Source organism: Crocuta crocuta, unplaced genomic scaffold (assembly GCF_008692635.1).
Source record: "Crocuta crocuta isolate KB4526 unplaced genomic scaffold, BGI_CrCroc_1.0 scaffold407, whole genome shotgun sequence".
Classification (NCBI taxonomy): Eukaryota; Metazoa; Chordata; class Mammalia; order Carnivora; family Hyaenidae; genus Crocuta; species Crocuta crocuta.
This window is the reverse complement of record NW_027551557.1, coordinates 604,557-627,000: the sequence shown is the minus strand read 5'-3', so window position 1 is coordinate 627,000 and position 22,444 is coordinate 604,557.

The window sequence follows — 22,444 nt, the reverse complement described above, 5'->3', positions numbered from 1 at the left end:
AGTTCAACAATTAAGTTTTGAAATGGAAATCCAGGAAAAGAATAAGATTCCATGTCTTGTTTTTTTTTTTATTAACCCTATATTGTCTGAACAGACATCAATTGAATTTTAACTCTTTTATTCAAACTTATATATGTACCTGGCATGCTCCCAGTATTATATTAGTTACTAAGGGTATAGAAATAAAAACCACACCCCCAGCGTTCCAGCATCTTAAAGTTTAGTAGTCAGTGACCTAGTAGACCAAATTTGTAAGAGTATGATAAGTTAGGAAAAGACACATCATGGAGGACATGGAAATGCAAAGACTCATTTGACTTGGCCAGCAGGAGGAAGGGGAGGAAACATCCTGGAGATGAGGACAGTTAACTAGGAATTGTTCACGGTATTTTTTTACTGTCTTCTTTTGTTACTGATAGTCTATGTACAGAGCCCAAGTTGTAGGCATCTTATAAAGACATGTTTTATTGATTATTCCTCTCTGAATAGATTCACATCTATTTGGGCATACAACTTGTTCAAGTATAATGAAGAGAGGAGATGGGAGCATGCATTGGTGTAACCTGGAGTTTCCATTTAGTGCCAACCTAAATGGAACACATTGTTCCCTCAGAAACTCAATGTGTTCTCTGCTCTTAGAGAGGCATCTTCCCTCAACATTCAGGATTTTCTGCTTGACAGTAAGAAGAACATTGCAAAAAGTAAGGAAGCACAATCAAAACTATTAGAGTCATAGCAAAAGCACTCAGGAGCTAACTTGAAGAAGTGCTTGCTGGCCAAGGACTGAACAATTTGAATACCAATAAAGATAATACATAATACATGTAACAGACTGAAACACAAATGTTTAAATAAATAAGATTTAAAAGTACCTAAAGACTAATTAGCCATCACTGGAGGATGCTAAGTCAAGGAAAACACAAATTAAAAAAAAGGGAAAGAAACAAGCACTTATTCTGTGTTTTCTCTATATTGTAGCAGCATATAACAAAAATAGCAGCTATAGAACTATTCCACCTAACATGTGAAGAATGAACGATATAATATCATTGTTTTTGCAAGCCCCAAGAAATTAATGGATCTGGTCATTAAGCATCAATGGCAGCTAATATCATGAAAGAAACCACCAGATATTTGTGCAAACTGAGAGATGAACCATCACTTCCCATAAACTGTCTTGGCAAAACCACCAAAGTGGAGGGGATTAAGCTCTCTGATACATAACTTCTAATTTCAGGGAATTCAAAGATGTAGGAACCTGTTAAACTATACCATATAATGCAATCAATAATCCAGTCAGGAACACCATGGGACAATCTGGTTTTTCCTACAAACAAACTTTAAAGGAAAAAGAAGAGAGAGAGAGAGAAAGAGAGAGAGAGAGGAGGCACTTATAGATTAAAAGAAATTTATGACATACATATACAAATCACAGTGGTCTTATTTCAATCTTGTTTCAAAAAAACTATAAAAAATTATAAGAATATTGGATATTGGATATTTAACGATAATAAGGAAGTTTTGTTAATTTTTAGGTTTGTGGATTTTTTTAATCCTTTAGAGATACTGAAATACAAACAGATGAAAAATTTGATGACAGGGATTTGCTTCAAAATACTAGGGGAGGAGAGGAATGGGTAAGCATATAAATGAAATAAGATTACCTGTGAGTTCAGCACTGTATTGCATGTATTAAATTTGTTAAGAGAGATCTTAAAAGTTCTCAACACAAGAAAGAAAAAATTCTATGTGTGCTGACGGATGTTCACTGAACTTAATGGGTAATCATTTCACAGTATACAGATATATCAAATCATTATGTTATACACCTAAAACTAATACAATGTTATGTGTCAATTATATCTCTGGGAGAAAAAATTAGTCATGAGTTGATGACTGTTTAAGCAAGGTTACATAGAGGTCCATTGTATATCCTCTCTACTTTTGAGTATGCTACAAATTTCCCATTAAAAAGTTGTTTTTTTGGTTTTACTGAAGTTTCATTGTCTTGCTACTAGGTGAGGACCAGGCATGAATTCCTCAAGGGGCTGCATTCCCCCGACGTACAAAGACACCAACAAATGTTTTGCTATTTTCAGTACAAAAAACCCAGATACCAAATTTTTTAAATTTTATTTATTTTTGAAGGACAGAGAGAGAGAGAGAGAGAGAGAGTGTGTGTGTGTGTGTGTGTGTGAGCAGGGGAGGGGCAGGGAGAGGGAGAAGCAGGCTCTGAAGCAGGCTCCAGGCTCTGAGCTAGCTGTCCGCACAGAGCGCGACGCAGGGCTCGGACCCACAAACCGCGAGATCATGACCTGAGCCAAAGTCGGACGTTTAAGCGACTGAGCCACTCAGGCACCCCCTAGATACTTAATTTTTAAGTCACTTTTGTATATCATCAATGTTAAAAATAGCGGTTACATGATAGGCCACCAATTAAATGCAATGTCATCAAAATAGTAGATATTTGCAAACTTATCTACACAAAATGACCAATAATCAAACATTTTTAAAAAATGGAATCTGAAGGCCTTTTGTACTGATGAACAGGGCTGAAAATAATGTATACTTCCCCAGCTCGTCTCATTTTAAGTTTGTGAGCACGGATATCAACTGGACTTTTGTCTAGATGCTGTGTGTAATCAAGTTGTGCACACCTGGTTCATTTTCTACTCTCTCCTGCACGTCTCTTATGGTTTGGAATGAATTCTAACCCCCGTACCTAGAATGTGACATGATTTGGAAACAGTCTTTACAGAATTAATCAAATTACAGTAAGGTCATTGAGGTGGGCTATAATCTAATATGACTGGTATCCTTATGACAAAAGAAAAGTTAGGGGTGCCTGGGTGGCTCAGTCAGTTAAGCATCGGACTTCAGCTCAGGTCATTTTTGCTTTCTGATTGCTACTACTGGTAAAGTATTTGTGCTCCTATCTTCAGCCAATCCCTCAGTTTGCTTACTACATCCATCTACCAAGGATGGCTAAAAAATCCAAAGTCAGAGACAAGAGAAAAACATAAATCGACCTGGTACTCTCATTAACCCTGTTTTATGGATGTGATATTAAGGCTTTGATCTTCAGCATAACTCAGCCATGAAGTGGGAGAAGCAGGACTAAAATCCAGTTGCGCTTAATACCAAAAATGTATGCTTTTCCCTAGAAATGATCCTCAGACCACATGCATCAGCATCACCTGGAATGCTTATTGTAAATGCATCCAGAAAGAAAGACAGAGACAGACAGACACAGACACAGGCTTGTGTGAAATGTTCTAGGTCTTACCACACAAAGGAGTTTAAAGTGAAGGAGCTTAAAAAGAGTATTGGCCTGATATGAGAAAATCTGCCTGAAATAAAATTAAGGCATGAGCAGAAACACACTCAAACACTAACATGCAGAGAAAGAAGATCTTAGCACAGGTATAACCCCCATGAGACCAACAAAGAAATAACAAGTAAGGTATGGTGAAAAATCAACCCCAAGTTATTTAGTAGCTGTGTCTAAGGGTTAGGAAGAGAGGGTTACAGCTTGCACTAATGTGTATAAATGTTCATAACTTGTGTTTAACCTAAGGGGGGACAGGGTTTGGCATTGATACTGCCCACTTTTTCTATAGCTGCCTTTGCCCTAAGATTTGTAAAGTGTCTCTGGCATGAATGGAGAATTGTACTCTAGTCAAATAGGCAGATTATAGTAGGATCACTATATAATTGGTTAATCTATTTTAAGAAATAGTCTGTGATTAAATCTATATAACACTAACCATAGCTAAAATAAACATAACTTAATCCATTATTGTTGTTGCTGTTCATTCCATAAGCATTTGTGATTTTGCAATCATCAATGGTATTACTATTTATCAGTACATAGAAAAGACCTAGACGTGCTTGTTGAATAAATGGAAATAAAACCAAAGTCTCCTCAATGAATTCAGGGATTCCACAGGGAAAAAATTAAGTGCTTGTGAGCCAAAACAGAAAATCATATAATAACAGAACTAGAAGGGAGAATAACAAAAAAAATTTAATTCTGTATATGATATGTATATATTGCCCATAAATATATTGCTGGTTAACAGAGAATTTAAGCCTGGTAATTATTAGGATTACTGATCATCAAACTAGTTGTAGGTAGGAGAGTTTAAACATAAGAAGGGGATGGTGGTGAGGGACAAATTGAAGTCAAATTAAAGACACAGACTCTGCCAAAAATGGCTAATAATTGGCCATCCCTGCAATGAGAAGGAACTAGTGGGTCTTCTCCCAGAAATCTACAACAGCGACTTTATTTTTTACTTTTTATTTTTCAATTATGGCAAAAAAAAAAAAAAGAAACAACCACACAACATAAAATTTACTATGTTAACCATTTCTAAGTGTATAATTCAGTAGTATTATACATATTCATATTTTTGTGCAACCAGAAAAACTTTTTCATCTTGCAAAGCTGATACTCTATACTTATGAAATAATAATCCCTCATTTTCCCCTTCCCAGGCTCCTCTGGAAACCTCCATTCTTTTTGTTGCTATGAATTTGACTACTTTAGATACTTCATAGAAGTGGGATAAAACACTCTTTTTTTTTTTTTAAGGAAGGAGTGATGGTCACATAATAAAATGTGGTTCATGCTATGGCTGCAAATTAGTTTTGAAGTGCTGGAAGGGGTGATCTTGTTGGCAGAGCTTGTTGAGCTGGGTAAACATCTGAGCTATGTAGCAATTCTCTAGGTAACAGAAGAGGGAAGAAAATCTTAGTTCATAGAACTGCATGGGCATTGAATATAAGTTCAACTGCTGTAACAAAGAGCAACAAAACTATGCTGATTTAAAGTAACTACAAGTATACTTAATTAAGAGCTGGTTTGCAGATGAAGACTTTGTTGGTGATTTAACGATCTTAAAGATTATTTCTTCTATCCTGTGGTTGTCTCATTCAAAATCAGGTTTCCATCTTGTGGTACAAAATGGCTCTTCTTTCTACCATCATGCCCATTTCCCAGGGGGAAAGTAAAATAAAGCACAAATCATATCCAAAGAACCATCCTGGAAAGTTCACAATTTCTCTATTCCCTTGGCCAAATCTTAGCCAGATGACTACATCTGGGTACAAGAGAAGGAAGGAAATGTAATCTATTCTGGTAATCCATGTGTCCAACTAAAATTCTAGAGGTTCCATTACCAAAGAAGAGGAAGTCAGTTATGGGAGGAAGGCAGCAGTCATTGCCACAATAGGAGAATGAATTTTCCCAAAATATTTTCTCCAGTGTATAGATCTGCTTACGTGGACTGTCTTTTGTGACTGGTTTATTTCACTTAGCCTAATGTCCTCAAGGTTCATCCATGTTGAAGCATGGATTTCCTTCTGTGCTAGGGTTGAATAGCATTTCAATGTATGTATATAGACCACATTTTGTTCACCCATTGATGGACTCTTGGGCTGCTTCCACTTTTTTTCTCATAATTTTCCTCAAGTGCTTTCGTTGTGGTTCCTTCACCCTGGTTCAGTCTAGTTTGTCATTAAGACAAATTACTGATGGATGTAGCCCAGAGTCTGAAAATATGATGCTTGTACCTAAGACAAGATAATTTAACATTTCATTCATAGATCTTTATCTTTCCATGTGGTTTCAAATATGGGTAGGCTTTATGACATATAAACAGAAGATAGCTGTATAATTGGTTGCACAATCACGATTTAGAGTCACACACAGTACCAACCACTATCCTATCATCTACCATCTTTATCTGAAGCTTGAGAGTAGGTAGGCTACACAAACAGTTCAGTCAGAGGATTCCTGTTGGACCTTTTCAGATCATGTTACATTAGTCAAGTTTCAGTCTCTGAGCCCCAATTTCCTCAGCAATAGGACAAGGACACTGGGTGAGCTCCAGAATCACTGGCAACCTCTCTCTCTCTGAAAAATAGCCTCATTTGGTTGTTGTGAAATGGATGTTAGTAATAATGATAGTAATGGCATGTAACAGTCAGCTCTTACTATGTAACAACCAGCCACAAAGTCTCACAGGATTGTTGTAAAGTGAAAATTGATAGTAATGGTAGTAGTACTATATAAAGGTAAGCTACTGATATATAACAAACACAAAATCTCAGAGGCACCCAAGAATAAGCATTTAACTCTTGATCATTCATCTTCAGGTTCAGCTGATCTCAGCTGGACTCAGGTGGGCTCGGTTCCAGGCCAGATTTGATTTCCAGTCTACTCCATGTTTCTCATCCTCCTGAGGCCAATACATTTTGAGGTGGGGAGATATGGAAGTTCTTCTCACAGCTCTGGCAGAAGTACAAAAGGAAGACTATCAGCCCAAGTACATCTCAGACCTCATATCAGGTAACATCCTATTGATCAAACAAGTAAGATGGCCAAGTGCAAAACCAAAGCATCAAATAGTCAATCCACTCTGCCCTCCATGAGACCATGGCAAGCCTGTGATTTCCACAGGGAAATAATCATAATAATCAATATAGGGGCAGGAGGCATAGTATATCAGTCAGTCAAATGTCAGATGATCATTTATTTTTGCATCTTCAAAGAGCTATTTTCCTAACACGAAGTCTCTGTTTACTCATTCTACCCTGTAAGTTTCCTAAGAAAGTTCATTCTTTGTCTCAAGTATACATTACCACATGGCTATTATTGTACTTGGCATTATTTTCAGTCACATCTCAATTCTAAAAGAATATAAGGATGTAAGTACCAGGAGACAGAACAACTTGAAGGTCTTATTTCCCTCCCCATCCTGTCCCCATTGCCCATGAGAAGAGAAGGCTCAGGGAACATGCATTGTTGTTCTTCTTACTGAAAGGCGCCAAGGAGACTGGAAGAGTATTTGGATTTGGATTGCCTTCTAGTTGGTTGTCCAAGTCAGAAGTCAGTAAAGTCTGTGATACACCAGGATACACCAACATAGGACCTCAAGGGGTTGGAAGAGGAAGAGGAGGAGGTAACCTCACAATGAAATCTGAATGTGCCCCAGGCATTTCTAAAGAACTTGGTGGCTTATTTCTGTTCTCCTTTTCCTCCATCAGGGAGGAAAACTTTCCTAGCAAACACACTCACAGACAGAGACGCACACCCCTCAGGCTAACACCGGGAAAACTGCAAAGACAAGGCTTTGTTGACACGAGAGGCTGTGATGTAGTGGGCCAGAATTGCTGCCTGCTGGGTTGAGACAACAAGGCAGTGTTAAGGGGCTGTATTTAGACAAGCACTTGAGCCCACCAAGAGCAAGAAAAACCCACCACTGTCAGCTGGCCCCGTAGATGCACCCAACTTCCCAAACAACAGTATCCCCCAATGCAGCCCAACAGAAATGTTGATTTAAATTATTCGTGCTAATGTGAGTGCGGGATAAGGTGATGTGATTCTTGGCTTGCTGACAGCAAGCTGTGAATGATGTGGTAATGGTATATATATATCCCAGCCTGGATGCCCGAGAAGAAAGGCAGGACTGTGAAATCACAGCAGGGCCCTGCCATTTGCTGCCCTGCTGAGTGCAACAGACACACACAGGGCTGTGTCCAGGTCTGTCAGGAGAGGTAGCCAGACAAGCCCCAGGAGTCCAGAAAAATCCTCAAGCTCCGCCCAAAAGATTGTGTGGAGAATACCAAGCAGAGAAAAACGTCAACTCTATATTTTAATTGCAAGAGATAGGAAAACAGTCACTAGATAGTCTCTTGTCAGCATCTGAGGAAGAGCTTAGAAAATAGCCACAATATGTGGGTTCCAACCTTTATTACTATTTGTGTGACCTGTCTTCAATGTCTCCATCTTCACACTATCGTGGGTGATTCTGAGACACATAGTTTCATGAAGCCAAAAAGAAAAGAAATTGTGCATTAAGATTTAGGAGAAAATAATGGTTCTAAAATTATGGTCATTAATCTCAGAATGGTTATAATATAAAGAGTGTACTTTGAAAGAAACTTAGTCTGGAAAATACAGAACACTGCTCTTCAAAGTGCCCATACTTTCCATCATAAGAAATCTGAAATGTTTCACTAATAGACAGGGGAGTTAATTTCGGATGGAATTAGAAGATTCCCAACTTAAAAAGTCACATCTGCTTGGCAAATAACATGGCATAGACGTCATACCATATAAGGCATTTCTTTCCTTTTTTTCCATCACCTGATCCTTTGGCCCTAGAGCCTTTCCCCAGTGCTACCAAGCTATATAACATGTGACCAGATGGCCGATTATATAACCAAGGACTTTACTTTCTAATTCCTATATAAGGAATATAGTCTGATATTGAAATCACTCATGGTCACAACACAAGCCTTCAAGCTGTTCAAAATAAGACACAGTGATGCATCACTCCATCCTAATACACTCCTGCTATACCCTTAGTGCTCTCACACCCAGCCAGGCACAAAGAAGACACTTTGTGCAGAGTGAAAATCAATGCTGTTCACTCCACTATTTTCAGAGTGACATTAAACATCTTCCAAATGCTCCTGCTCTCAGATGGATTTAGTTTAAATCCCATTCACACAGCCTTATGATTTGGACGTAGCCTCCTGCCCTTCACATTCCTAGTCTTAGGCTGACAAGGCAGGGAAGATGGCTTTGTCATACAACACAGGAATAACTCAAATTCTGCTTTTATATTTAAGTTTGACACATCCAACCCTCAGCACTTTCTCAATAAGGGTGTTTCTTTCCACTCCTTTTGAAACCTCACAACTTTTCTCAACCCTGGTGGTAATTCGATAGATATAAGAAGGGTAGAGAAACAATCCCTTGAATGCAGCTTGCAGAGAAGTGGAAGAGGCCACCATGTTGATTTGGAAAGATTTCTTAAACTACTTAAATGCCCTTGAAGTACCCTCATCTCCCTCTCTCACACCTACTGTCCCAGGAAGTCTGTATAAGAACACAACAACAACACGAGCCATAACCCTGGTGTTTTTTTAAGTATACATTTAGTCTAGGGATTAGTGGGGGGAAAAACTGCATGAAACTAAATCAGAGTTTATAGTAAGGTGGTAAAAAAACAAATCCATTGGGACTGAATTAACTCTGGCAAATTACAGAAGAAAAAAAATCAGGTAAGTCATTTTAAATTTATACCCTAGCAAACAAATTAATTTTGTTGTGATTCCAGACCACTTTTTGCCCTCATCTGAGGGGAAGAAGTAGCTCATTTTTACAGCCTGGGATGTAACAACTGCTGGTCTTTATGCTCTGGATAATTCCTTGAGGTTGCTTTGTTTTTGTTTTTGTTTTTGTTTTTTTTAACTCTAAAAATGTTTGAAATTGAACTACACCCTCATTAGCTGGAAACCTTAAATTGGTAGCAAGGCCCAGCTTCTCTCCTAGAAACATTCTTTTTCCTAACATCTGACCCCAGCGGCTCCTCCCCACACTACCAGTCTCATTCGATCCCATAAAGACAGGCACCCACAGCTGAATTTGAGTCCAGACACCATATTTTGGGCAATGACTAAAAATACCAGCCCACCTATTTTTAGCATGGAGAATAAACATTATCTGTGTGTTTCTTTGGCTCCCAGGAGATTGTTTTTAGTCACAGAATTGAATACCCCTCCTTCCCGCCATGGATTATTTTTAAAATGGGAGCTCAGAAATAACTCACATACACAACATTGAAGGCCTGACTGCCCTTAAAACTAGGAATATACAGTCAAAAATCAAAGCTAATATATTAAAAATGTGATCAACCAAAGTCAGAGGCCTATAGAATCAACACATTTTTGTTGAAGACTTGCCACACTTTTGATGTCATGCTAAAGACCAACACTTCTACTTATAAAAAGCAGAAACCCATCCTCCCTTACATGACCTGGGTGAGAAGTTGCCATAGGAATTAGTTGTGAAGAGGGAATAAATTGATAGGGTGGAATAAATTAGAAGGTCTATTCAGAGGATGGGGAAGAGCCTTCATTAATTTAGCCAACTGGGGAAATCCAGAGAAAGTTAAAGTTCACGCCCTTCCTACTGCCTTTTAAACTGTTGGGTCTTCCTATGTCAAAGACCACAGTGACACTGGTGATAAAGAAAGAATTTATGCTGAGCACTTTCCTTGCAGGAAGGGAGGTCCCTGGCATAGACTCCAAGCTTTTGAGAGTCCCACTCTGGATCTTGTCTAGCCACAACCTTCCATATGATGACAAATCCATGAGGCCAAGGAGATATGCCCACTGAGAGCCCACACTTCCCACTATTACAGGTTGAAAAGTGTCCTCCAAAAATTCATGTTGAAGTCCTTATACCCAGGACCTCAGAATGTGATTTAACTTGGAAATAGGGTCTTTGTGATGTAATCAAGTTAAGATAGGATCAACAGACAGGCCCTAACCCAATATGACCAGTGTTCTACAGAAAGGGGACATTTATACAAAGGGGATATTTGAACACAGGGAGAATGCCATGTCAAGATGGAGGCAGAGATACAGGAGATGGATCTATAAGCTAAGAAACGCAAAAGTTTTCCAGCAAACCACCAGAAACTAGGAGAGTACATGGACAAGATTCTCTCTCACAGCCCCAAAGCAACCAATCCAACCGATGCCTTTATCTCAGACTTCTAGCCTCCAGAACTGTGAGATCATAAATTTCTGTTGTTTAAGCCACCCAGTTTGTGATACTTTGTTAGATCAGTCTTAGCAAACAAATACCCCTTCCATCTAGAATACACCCCAGGTCCCAGGGCCCAAAATCTCCTGAGCCCCACTTCCTGAAGCCCATCCTCCTTAATGAAGATTGTGCCACCAAGCTATACCCTTCTGGGTCCAAGACAGGGGCAGGTGTGCATGCAGCATAAATATATACCAGCTTGCACAGTAGAGGCCTCTGCTGCTGCAGAAGCTGGAAGTGGGAAGAAAAGAGCTGCAGATGGCAGGCTAGAGGCTGAGGTCAGCTCTTTCCAAACAGAACAATTCAACAGAGAATTCAAGGATTTTAAGAATTCTAAATTTGAACCTTGACTGCTAGGTAAAGATGGTAAAGGTGAAATACATTTATCAGGAGAAGAGACTAAATTGTTTCTTTGTAATGGTTTGTTAGCTTGACTTCTAACTTTTAAATATTCCAACATGGAATACATAGGTCTTTCTATCTCCTGGCATTAGCCACACAAAGGAGGTTAGGGGAGGCTGAGGCTATTGTTGAATTCATACCAAGATGCCACGTTCCATTTTCTCAATCTGAAATAACCCCTCCAGTATCAGCCTTACATTTGGAAATGCAATCATCATATATCCAAGGGTAAATAAGCCCTATGCCCTCCTGCATGATGAAATTTTGTTTGTTTTGCCAAAAAAGACATGTTGAATGCAAAGCCTAAAAATAAAAATTCTTTAGCTGAAATTTCCCACCAGAACTGATTATTTTTTAAGAACTCACAAGATATAAGAGGAAAAAAATAAAAGGCATTAGGAAGACCCAGTGTTAGGCAACAAAACAACCTGGGTCCATCTAGCTTCACAAAAGCTCAGTTCCTTAGAATTTTATGATTATCAATCCAGGGACACATCCTCCATTTCAGAGGCCTGCCCTCAGCTCACTCAAAGATCTGCCAGGCCAAGACAATTGTGGGAAACCACGTGAGAGGGTATATTGTAAATATACATTAAATGGTACCATGGCCTGAGATCTTGAAATTTAGAAGAAATTGAATACCAGGAACATACAAATATCTAAGCACATAATGGTACCAACTGGCTCATGTTCAGAGAATTGGGACCCTATTTCAGGAGATTTATAACCAAAACACAAGCATTTTTTTAAGAGGAGACTCTTAAGAAAATTATAGAAGTAAGGATAGGCCAATGGCTAAATCAGGTTGTGCATGGCCCCCAAGGATATGTATTAAAAAAAAACTGCACAACAGCATTAACTGAGGCCACAGTAATAGTTTTTGTTGGTCACATGTTTAGGCAACATTCAGAGAACAATAACAGAATGTTCTGGATACAATACAAGGCAAAAACGGCTTCACAGAATATGTTTTGAGACTTAACTGAAAGACCTCAATTAGCATTTCAACAAGAGACCTGGTTCTGTTGACAGGTAAGTGAAACAATCCAAGTTCAGGAAAAAATTATGTAGAAATAGATGTAAGGGTCTCAAGTCTATTCGATTATTTGTCCTTTTTTTTCCTACAAAAAAAAAGAAAGAAAAAGAAATGTTATTTTTTGACCTAGTGTTCAGCTCATGAATAGTCTGCTCAATTGCCTTGGAGAGCAGGAAATGGTTAATAAAAAAAAAGCAAGCAGGCCAGTTCATAAAAGTGGGTAGCAACAGACTCCAACACCTCATATTCTCACTACTTTCCCTTATAAAATAATAGAAAAAGCATCATAAAATCAATATTAACTTATTTAAGTAGCTGTAAAAGAGCTCTCTGGTCTTTTGGTCCAACTATAAAATTATCTCACTGTCTCAGTGAACTGCCAATCCTCTGAGACTATCTACCATGGCTGCCTATTAGTCCTTAATGATAAATACACTGATTACCACTGGCATATCTTTCTTATGGTTGGAGAGGAGTTTTTAAAGCAAACATATCAGGTATTGCAATGGAACTCTTTCCAAGTTACCACAAGTTATTCTATATATTCATGTAAACACATACTGAAACAGTAATAAAACTCAAAACCTTTTCCCAAATAAAACACCACAAAGTGTTACGTAGCCAATGTAGTATCTACAAACTATTTTCTGAAATTTTTTGTACTTTTCTTTATACACTAGAAATATTAAAACATGGGTTCCCTCACAAGAGATTTTTAGGTCAAACAATAATGCATATACATGATTTTCCAGCTTTTATACTCGATTTTTGCTTGAAAAAAAATAGTTCTCACGTTCTTCTAGTTGGTTGGTACTGCCAAGATTTTTTCCTACTTATTTACAGTCCCTAAATCATACTCCCCTAATTTCGCAGACCCAAGTTAGAAATTTCCATCAGACCTCATGGTTAGGAATGGCTCTGCTTTTCTTAACAACTGGCTTATTTCTTATATTATAGATATTCTCATTCTTAATGACAGATGGTGTTTCTCTCTTTGTCTTGGCGACCACGCTACTTGTTAATCTCTCTTACTCCTGCTAGACAATTTTTCTACCTTTATTTCTTCCCTCATGCCACTTATCCTCAGTTATTCATTTTATTTCTTTTTAATTTTATTTATTTATTTAGAGAGAGGGATGGGGGGGTGCAGAGAGAGGGAGAGAATCCCAAGCAGTCTCTGTGACAAATTCAAACCCTTCCTTTCAATTTAGAGCATATTTTTTTAGGTAACTCTTCCAGATAATCTGACTCACATGTCTCTAAACACATACCCACCCCTTAACTACTTCTTTACTGTCATGTTAATCAACACTTATAAGCACATATTCCCAACAGGTAGCCAGATCTCTACATTGTGAGGGTTGGCTGGGTATAGTTTATCTCATTCTTCTATATTTGTATTTAGTTACAGTATTCATTTATTTTCTCTCATGATAGAGATAAAGCTCCTTGAGACTGGACATTGTACCTACACAACCATCACTTGCTGGTTAACAGCTTCCTAATTCCTGGGTAGTTAGTTCCCCATTGCTTANAGCTGGCAGTCAGCACAGAGCCCGAAGCGGGGCTCGAACCCACGAACCGCGAGATCATGACCTAAGTGAAAGTCGGACACTTAACCGACTAAGCCACCCAGGCGCCTCAGCTTTTAATAGCAACAGTCAGGATAAGATAGATTATGCTTCAGTAACAAAACAAAACAAATCTCAGTAGCTTTATATACCACAAAATTATTTTGTCTCTCAAAAATAAATGAATAAAATAAACTTCAAGTCCAAATGACTCTCCAGAGCAACCATTGTCTATTCTATATGGTGTCCAGCTATCCATGCCTCTTTGATTTGTGAGACAAAGTCATCATTATGTGAAGATGTATCCACGATCAGGCAGATGGAGAAAAAGAGAAACAGGAGAATTGCAGAGGGGCCAGAAGCTATGTACTTCACTTATACTTATGGTTCATTAGTCAGATTAAGTCACATGATCCTGCCTAATTACAGGCAGGCTGGGAACATCATCTCTTGTACGTCTAGGGAAAAAAGGAGAGCCAGATATCAGTGAGCCTGAATATGAATAACATCTACCACATATGCCTCCTTTAAAAAAGAAGAAAGAGGGGCGCCTGAATGGCTCAGTCGGTTAAGCGTCCAACTTCGGCTCAGGTCATGATCTCACGGTTTGTGGGTTCGAGCCCCGCGTCGGGCTCTGTGCTGACAGCTAGCTCAGAGCCTGGAGCCTGCTTCATATTCTGTGTCTCCCTCTCTCTCTGACCCTCCCCTGCTCACACTGTCTCTCTCTCTCTCTCTCAGAAATAAATAAAACATTTTAAAAAAATAAAAAATAAAAAAGAAGAAAGAGGGGTGCAAGAGTGGCTTAGTCAGTTAAATGACTCTTGATTTCTCCTCAAGTCATGATCTCACAGTTCGTGGGATCAAGCCTGCTTTGGATTCTCTCTCTCTCCTTCAAAATAAATAAATAAACTTTTAAGAAAAAAGAAAAGAAAAAGAAAATTCAAGCTGCTAACTTGTCATGAAGACTTAGGAATAAATTCCAGAAGTTTTTACTGATGAAATTATTTCAAGTGATTAATTCCAGTAGTGTCAGCCATTACAACACACATTTAAAAAATCAAGCCCATTCATCTAAACAAAAATGACTGTTCCAATGAATCAACAAACATATAATGATCATCAATTGAATGTGAAAGTCAATGTCAAACACAATATACCATCTGAACTAGCATGCTTATTGGAAAAGAAATTGAGAAGCCAATCTCTTGTCAGTTCTAGAAATGGGAATAAGATGAAACTAGAATATCTAACCATCCCCCCCACCCCACCAATTTTGAAGAAGCCACAATGTAAAAATTTAAGTAATTAGTCATTTAATATAAACACAATGGATATATGCTCAGGAATGTGGACGATAAGTTATCAGAAACATATTTTTAATATTTAAGATGGCAGAATTTAAGTTGAGAAAACACTACTAAAACACTCAAAATAGAGGAAAAAACTGAAGAACCAGACTCATGCAATAGATGTTCAGAAAATACAGGTATTAAATACAGTTTGAAAATAGCTACAGAAGGCTTAATTGAGAAGATGATAAGTCACAGATGTTCAAAAAATACAGGTATTAAATACAGTTTGAAAATAGCTACAGAAGGCTTAATTGAGAAGATGATAAGTCACAGTGAAAAGGAGTAAATTTAAGATAAGGAGGGACAGAAAAATATAGCAAGAGAGGTAGGAAATAGATTTTGAAACTTTTTTTTTAACGTTTTTTCATTTTTGAAAGACAGAACAGAGCATGAGCAGTGGAGGGGCAGAGAGAGAGGAAGATGGAACCTGAAGTAGGCTCCAGCTGTCAGCACAGAGCCTGTTGTGGGGCTCACACTCACTGACCATGAGATCATGACCTGAGCTGAAGTCGGACACTCAACTGATTGAGTCACCCAGGTGCCCTATAGATCTCAAAATCTTGAGAAAGTTAATATTGTTTAGCAATTACAGGATACCACCTTAGACTATGGAACGCTGTTACCTAATAATCCTTTCTTCTTGGTATTTTCAATCTTCTTTCCTCTGGTGCCAGTATTTCTTTAAGCCCTATCTTGAGATTAATTTTCTTATGCTCTGCACCACCAAATCTTATTTCCTGACTGCTTTTCATCACATCTACTCAAATCTTTATTTAATTTCAGCTGCTTTCTTCCTTATCCCAGCACTGAAACTCTGCTCTCGACTATGACTAATGACCTGGTCATTGTAAGACTACCCATTCATGATGGAAATGCCCTTCTCCCTTGGCCTCTGTGACTCTTACCCATCCTTGTTCCCTGTTTTTCTCCCTGTTCATCCTCAATCTCGACTGATTCCTTGTCCACTTCCTTCCTCCCTGAATGTAGTATTTCCAAAGGTTTTGCACTTCTTCCTGCACCTTTCAGGAAATCCATTCCATCCTATGACTTCAAACATCACCTCTCCAAAGATATCAGGCTAAATCACCAGACTTGGTGTCCCTTCTGAACACCTCCCAATGGTCTTTAAATTTTTTTTATGTTTATTTATCTTTTTTTAATTATTTTTTAATGTTTTATTTATTTCTAGGAAAGAGAGAGACAGCGCAAGCAGGGAAGGATCAGAGAGAGGGAGACACAGAATCTGAAGCAGGCTCCAGGCTCTGAGCTGGCAGTCAGCACAGAGCCCAACGCGGGGCTCGAACCCACGAACCGCTAGATCATGACCGAAGCGAAAGTCAGACGCTTAACCGACTAAGCCACCCAGGCGCCCCTAATGTTTATTTATCTTTTAAGACAGAGAGAGGCAGAATGCGAGCAAGGGAGGTGCAGAGAGACAGGGAGACAAAGAATCCGAAGCAGGCTCTAGGCTCTGAGCTGTCAGCACAGAGCCAATATGGAGCTCAAACTCAGGGACCACGATACCATGACCTGAGCCAAAGTCGGATGCTTAACCAACTGAGCCACCCAGGTGCCCCTTCCCAATGGTCTTTAAAGTTCTCTCCCTGGGTGTTCCATCAGCATGTCCAAGCTGACACACTATCATCAAGGCCAGTCCTAACCTGTCTCATATTCACTCTGTTAATGGCATCAATGTCCATGCTTCCCTCTCCTTTGACCCTGTCCAAGGTTTTCCCAAATGTTTATAACAACTTCAACTTTAGAGGCTCCTACACTCCAATTCTCTTTTCCTCTTACCTAATCTGTTGTAACTGTTTTATACTTTAATATCTCCCCATCAAAGTCCTACATGCAGTGAGGACATGTGTCTTCACGCTATGGTTGAATCCCCTACTTCCCAATCCTTTGCTGGCTTCCCATTGGCTGAATATGAGCCCACACCTCTCATCTAAGCAAGCAAAATCTTTCCAGCTCAACATCTCTTTCCAGATTTATCTGGAAATACTCCCCCCAATGATCATTTTTCTCTAATCAGAAAAGATGATTTATGGTTATCTAAAAATACTTCGAGCTTCATATCCTGAAACTCCATTAGTTCATGTAAGGTTTCCACAAAAACATTTTTTCCAATGTTACTTACCAACAAAAAAACTTATCTATAATCAACTTATCGAAAACAATTTAACTCTTTTTTTATCCTTACTACCTCTAATATTTTAAATAACTGTTAATAATTATTTCCTCCTCAATATGAGAAATACTTCAAGATGCAAGATACTCTCTTCTAGAATGAAAAATATGAAAAACAAATTTAAAACTAGCTTGAATTGAGCAATCTAGACTTTACCTTTTGATTTGCTAGAGTTAATTTTTAAGATTATAAAATTTATAAATACCTGTTTCAAGAACTTCAATCATTATAGAAATATGTAACATTAATAGCCACTATTATGTGCCAGGTAATATACCAATTGCTTTATATGGATGATGTCATTTAATCTTCACAACCTTATGAGATAAAAACTAAAATTATCTGTATTTTATAAATGAAGAAACTGAGCCTTGAAGAGGTTAAATAACTTGACCAAAGTTAAAAAGCTAGTAAGTGGTACAGCTGCAATTTGACCAAGTCACCATACCAGGAACTGAAAGTCCTTTATTATCCCACATTCAGATTAAAATCCTAGCCTCAGTTAAAAATTTCGACTTGGGCCTTTTCAGAATAAAATGGAATGAATCCCTTCCAATGAGGACATTGACCTATAAAAGAAAGAACTGAAAAGTCCCTGCCTGGCTCACTCAACTGTACACAAAGGCTGAGGTTTTAAGAAGCACCTACATCATCTGTCCATTATCTTCTCTTCTCCAGACTGACTCTTTTATTGGACATCCCTCTTTTGATTTAAGGTACCAATTTTCCCTCAGATAAGAGGGAAATGTTTCTAAATGTTACTTGCTCATATTGTCATTAGTAAAAGTAATCTTATTGCCTGGAATGGGTAACACAAATAACTATTAAACCACCATAAACAATGTTTCACATATAATTTCAGGAGGTTACTGGACATGAAATGAAAAACCAAAGTTGTCAGCAGTAAAAAGAAGGAAAAAGGACAATGCCCTTTTATAATATTTTCTATAAGAAAATCCCTGTACTTTCATGGTGCCAAGGAGAGAACAAAAAGATTCATGAGCTCACTGTCTACCTTCCTAAGTATCTGGACTTGAAAACAGAAGATTGATAAGTAAGACATATAGACAATGTAGCCACCTCTAGCTGGTAAGACTGCTTGGCACAAAGCAGAGAAAGTACCCCTTAGATGCCTCTAGACTCTTTACTAACACCTGTCAGTATGCTGTGATTATAATATTATTGTGATTATAATATATCAGTCTATAATGTCTACATGTGAATGGTGCCCTCTGGACATCCTATATGCCTGGAAGATCATTAAATAACCAGAGAATAAGATCCAAGAGGACAGGCTAATTAAAGAAACATGATATATTAATCCAAATGAGAACCATGATAAGCAATCAACCAGAATATTTGTCCATATAAACCAGATACAAAGCAAAAGGAAGAAGGCTTCAGATACAGCATGAAAAATTCAGGCCACAAGGAGGAAGAACTGCCTAATAGGAGTGATGGAAAGACTCTGGCTAGAGTTGCTTAGGATGATCTAGATTGCCTTTCTTGGGATTCTGAAACATTTTCATTTGCCTATGCATATCTGCCCTTGCTTATGCATTCACAATTCCCCTCAGTTTTTTTTATTTTCAATTTTTTGAATGTTTATTTTATTTTTAAGAGAGAGAGAGATACAGAGTGTGAACATGGGAGAGGCAGAGAGAGAGGGAGACACAGAATCTGAAGCAGGCTCCAGGCTCCAAGCTGTCAGCACAGAGCCCGACATGAGACTTGAATCCATGAACTGTGAGATCATGACTTGAGCCGACGTTTGATGCTTAACTGACTGAGCCACCCAGATGTCCCTATTTTCAATTTTTTAATGCTTATTTATTATTTTTTTAAAAATTTTTAAATGTTTTTTATCTATTTCTGAGAGAGAGAGAGTGTGAGCAAGGGAGGGTCAGAGAGAGAGGAAGGCACAGAATCCGAAACAGGCTCCAGTCTCTGAGCTGGCTGTCAGCACAGAGCCTGATGGGGGGCTCGAACCCATGAACTATGAGATCATGACCTGAGCCAAAGTCAGACACTCAACTGACTGAGCCACCCAGGTGCCCTGCTTATTTATTATTTTTGAGAGACAGAGAGAGACACAGCATAAGCAAGGGAGGCACAGAGAGAGAGAGGGAGACAAAGAATCCGAAGCAGGCTCCAGGCTCTGAGCTGTCAGCACAGAGCCCAACTTGGGGATCAAACCCACAAGCCATGAGATCATGACCTAAGCCAAATTCAGATGCTCAACCCACTGAGCCACCCAGGTGCCCTTCTCCCTCAGTTTTGAGAAGGAATACCAGACCTTCTTTGTCTAACATAACTTATAACTTCTAAACTAGGATAAAGATTAATAGATTGGAGTCAAAAATAACTGGGTATATCCCAGGACCAGCCCTTACTTATCAGTAGAGAGTTGAGCCAAGTCCATTAGGTTCATTAATCTCTCAGTTTACATATTGCCACCCCACAGAAGGCTGCCTTATGAAATACCTAAAGTAGATTTTTCACCATCTCCCCAGTAAATTCCATCTCAGCCCACTTATTAGTTTCCTTCCCATCATTTACCACAACTTGCACTTTTATATTTGTCTATTTACCTGCTTTGTTTTCTGTCATTCTATTACAATGTTAGACCCATGACCAAAAAAATGGGTGTTTTAATTAATTGTGTATATTCTCAGCACCACAGCACTGCCCAGCATATGGCGACCCCTCAGTATTTGATGAGCCAATGAACCCTTCTGAATCTACAGCCTTTTTTTCTCATCTATAAATGAGAGGTTTGCTGCATTTGCTATGAAGAACACAATGTAAAGGTTGGGGCTGGTGGTCCCTGTCCGCTCTATAGTCACACGGCTCCCTGGTTACTCTTATCCCAGGTACCAGCCATCATCAACGGCAGCATCTGGAAAGGCTGAAGGCAGAACTGCCTGGTGTTTGCCATCTTTTATCCATCAAATCCTAGCAATATCTCCCTTTTGATCTCATCACTACTTTTGTGTGATAATTTACTGTCCCTAGGAGCAGACAGGGGCAAGCGGGCTGGGCTTGGAGACTCAGTGCTTCCACTACAGTCATCCTGTGGCCTTCTGCACCACATCCAGGGCAATAGTGTACATGCAGTTATCTTTCATCATTTCCTTGGGGGGCTCCTCTGAGAATGGAACATAGCAATGAGACCCATGATAGTTAATTTTATATATCAACACGGCCAGGTTATGGTAACCAATTACTCAAACACTAGTTTAGATGTTGTCGTGAAGGTGTTTTATAGATGTGATTAACACTTACAATCAACAGACTTTCAATAAAGCAGATTACTCTTCATAATGTCGGTTGGTCTCATTCAATTGGTTGAAGACCTTAAGAATAAAGGCTGAGGTTCAAAACGTGGAAAGAGCCTAAGTGTCCATCAACTGACGAATGGATCAAGAAGATGTGATTTATCTATACAATGGACTACTACATGGCAATGAGAAAGAATGAAATCTGGCCATGTGTAGCAACGTGGATGGAACTTGAGGGTGTTATGCTGAGCGAAATAAGTCAGGCAGAGAAGGACAAATACCATATGTTTGTATGTATAGATGGATTTGGAGGAACTTAACGGAGGACCATGGGGGAGAAAAAGGAGAAAAATAGTGGGGAGAGGGAGGGAGGCAAACCATGAGAGACCGTTGAATACTGAGAACAAACTGAGGGCTGATGAGGGTGGGGGAGGGTGGGGAACGGGGGTGATGGGCCTGGAGGAGGGCACTTGTGGGGATGAGCACTGGGTGTTATATGGAAACCAACTTGACAATAAACTATTAAAAAAAAAGAAAGAATAAAGGCTGAGGTTTCCCTGAGAAGGAATTCTGCCCCAAGACGGTAACATAGAAATTGTGCCAGACTTTCCAGCCAGCTGGTCTGTCCTATGAATCCTGGATGTGCCAGACCCAACAATCACATGAGCCAATTCCTTAAAATNTGGAGGAACTTAACGGAGGACCATGGGGGAGAAAAAGGAGAAAAATAGTGGGGAGAGGGAGGGAGGCAAACCATGAGAGACCGTTGAATACTGAGAACAAACTGAGGGCTGATGAGGGTGGGGGAGGGTGGGGAACGGGGGTGATGGGCCTGGAGGAGGGCACTTGTGGGGATGAGCACTGGGTGTTATATGGAAACCAACTTGACAATAAACTATTAAAAAAAAAGAAAGAATAAAGGCTGAGGTTTCCCTGAGAAGGAATTCTGCCCCAAGACGGTAACATAGAAATTGTGCCAGACTTTCCAGCCAGCTGGTCTGTCCTATGAATCCTGGATGTGCCAGACCCAACAATCACATGAGCCAATTCCTTAAAATAAATCTATCTCATATATATATATATGCATATATATGAGACAGATTTATATTTAAGTATATTTATATATTTCTAAAAATGTATTTATTAAACATATTAAATATGAATATTATACACAAAATTTTATTTATGTGTATTTTTTTCTGGGGTTAAGGTCCATTACTTTCATCAGATTCTCAGAGTAATAGTCTCCAAAATTTTATATAAGAGACTATATATAGAATAGGAGAGAGAGAGCACCAATAGTATACATAATAAGATCTATAAAAACCACATAATAGGATATATATAAAACCATTAGGGCATTTCTCAGAGCTTCTAGATTTTTACACACAGAGAATCTACCTTGTCCATCGTGATGAAAAGCTGTTTTTTTAATCCTCTCTGAGAGTGGTCAAGAACATCAGGGTACCCAGCGAGAGGAGTGACCCTTGAGAGTGACCTGTTTATAAGTGCCTTCTGGCCTCCTCAGAATCACTTAACCTAGGCCACCCTCCGTAATTCAGAGAAAATCGAAACCACAGTTTAGAGCCTCAAAAAAGTTCATGTAGTGGGGAAATGAAGGGCTCCTCAGAGTTCTGACGCAAATGGAAAAGACTTTTTCCACCTCCAGTTACCCCTCTGGGTCCTTTCACCACCTGGAAAAAAACAGTGGTACATGACTGAGCAGAGTAAGTACTGCTCCCTCCCTCTTGAATTCCATTTTTTAAAGAATCTCTCTTCTAAAAATACAAGGAATTCTATGAATCTTTTTTCTGCTTCTGAAGTATTTTCTACAGAATCTCTCTAGTACTTGCAAAGCGGTGATTATGAATGACTAAACAGTCTTGCATATATTTCTGGAATACTTGGAAATGCCTCTGTTATTTTTGGAAATATGTGCTTGTTCAGGTTATTCCGGCAATGGGCAGCTACTGAAAAAATTCTT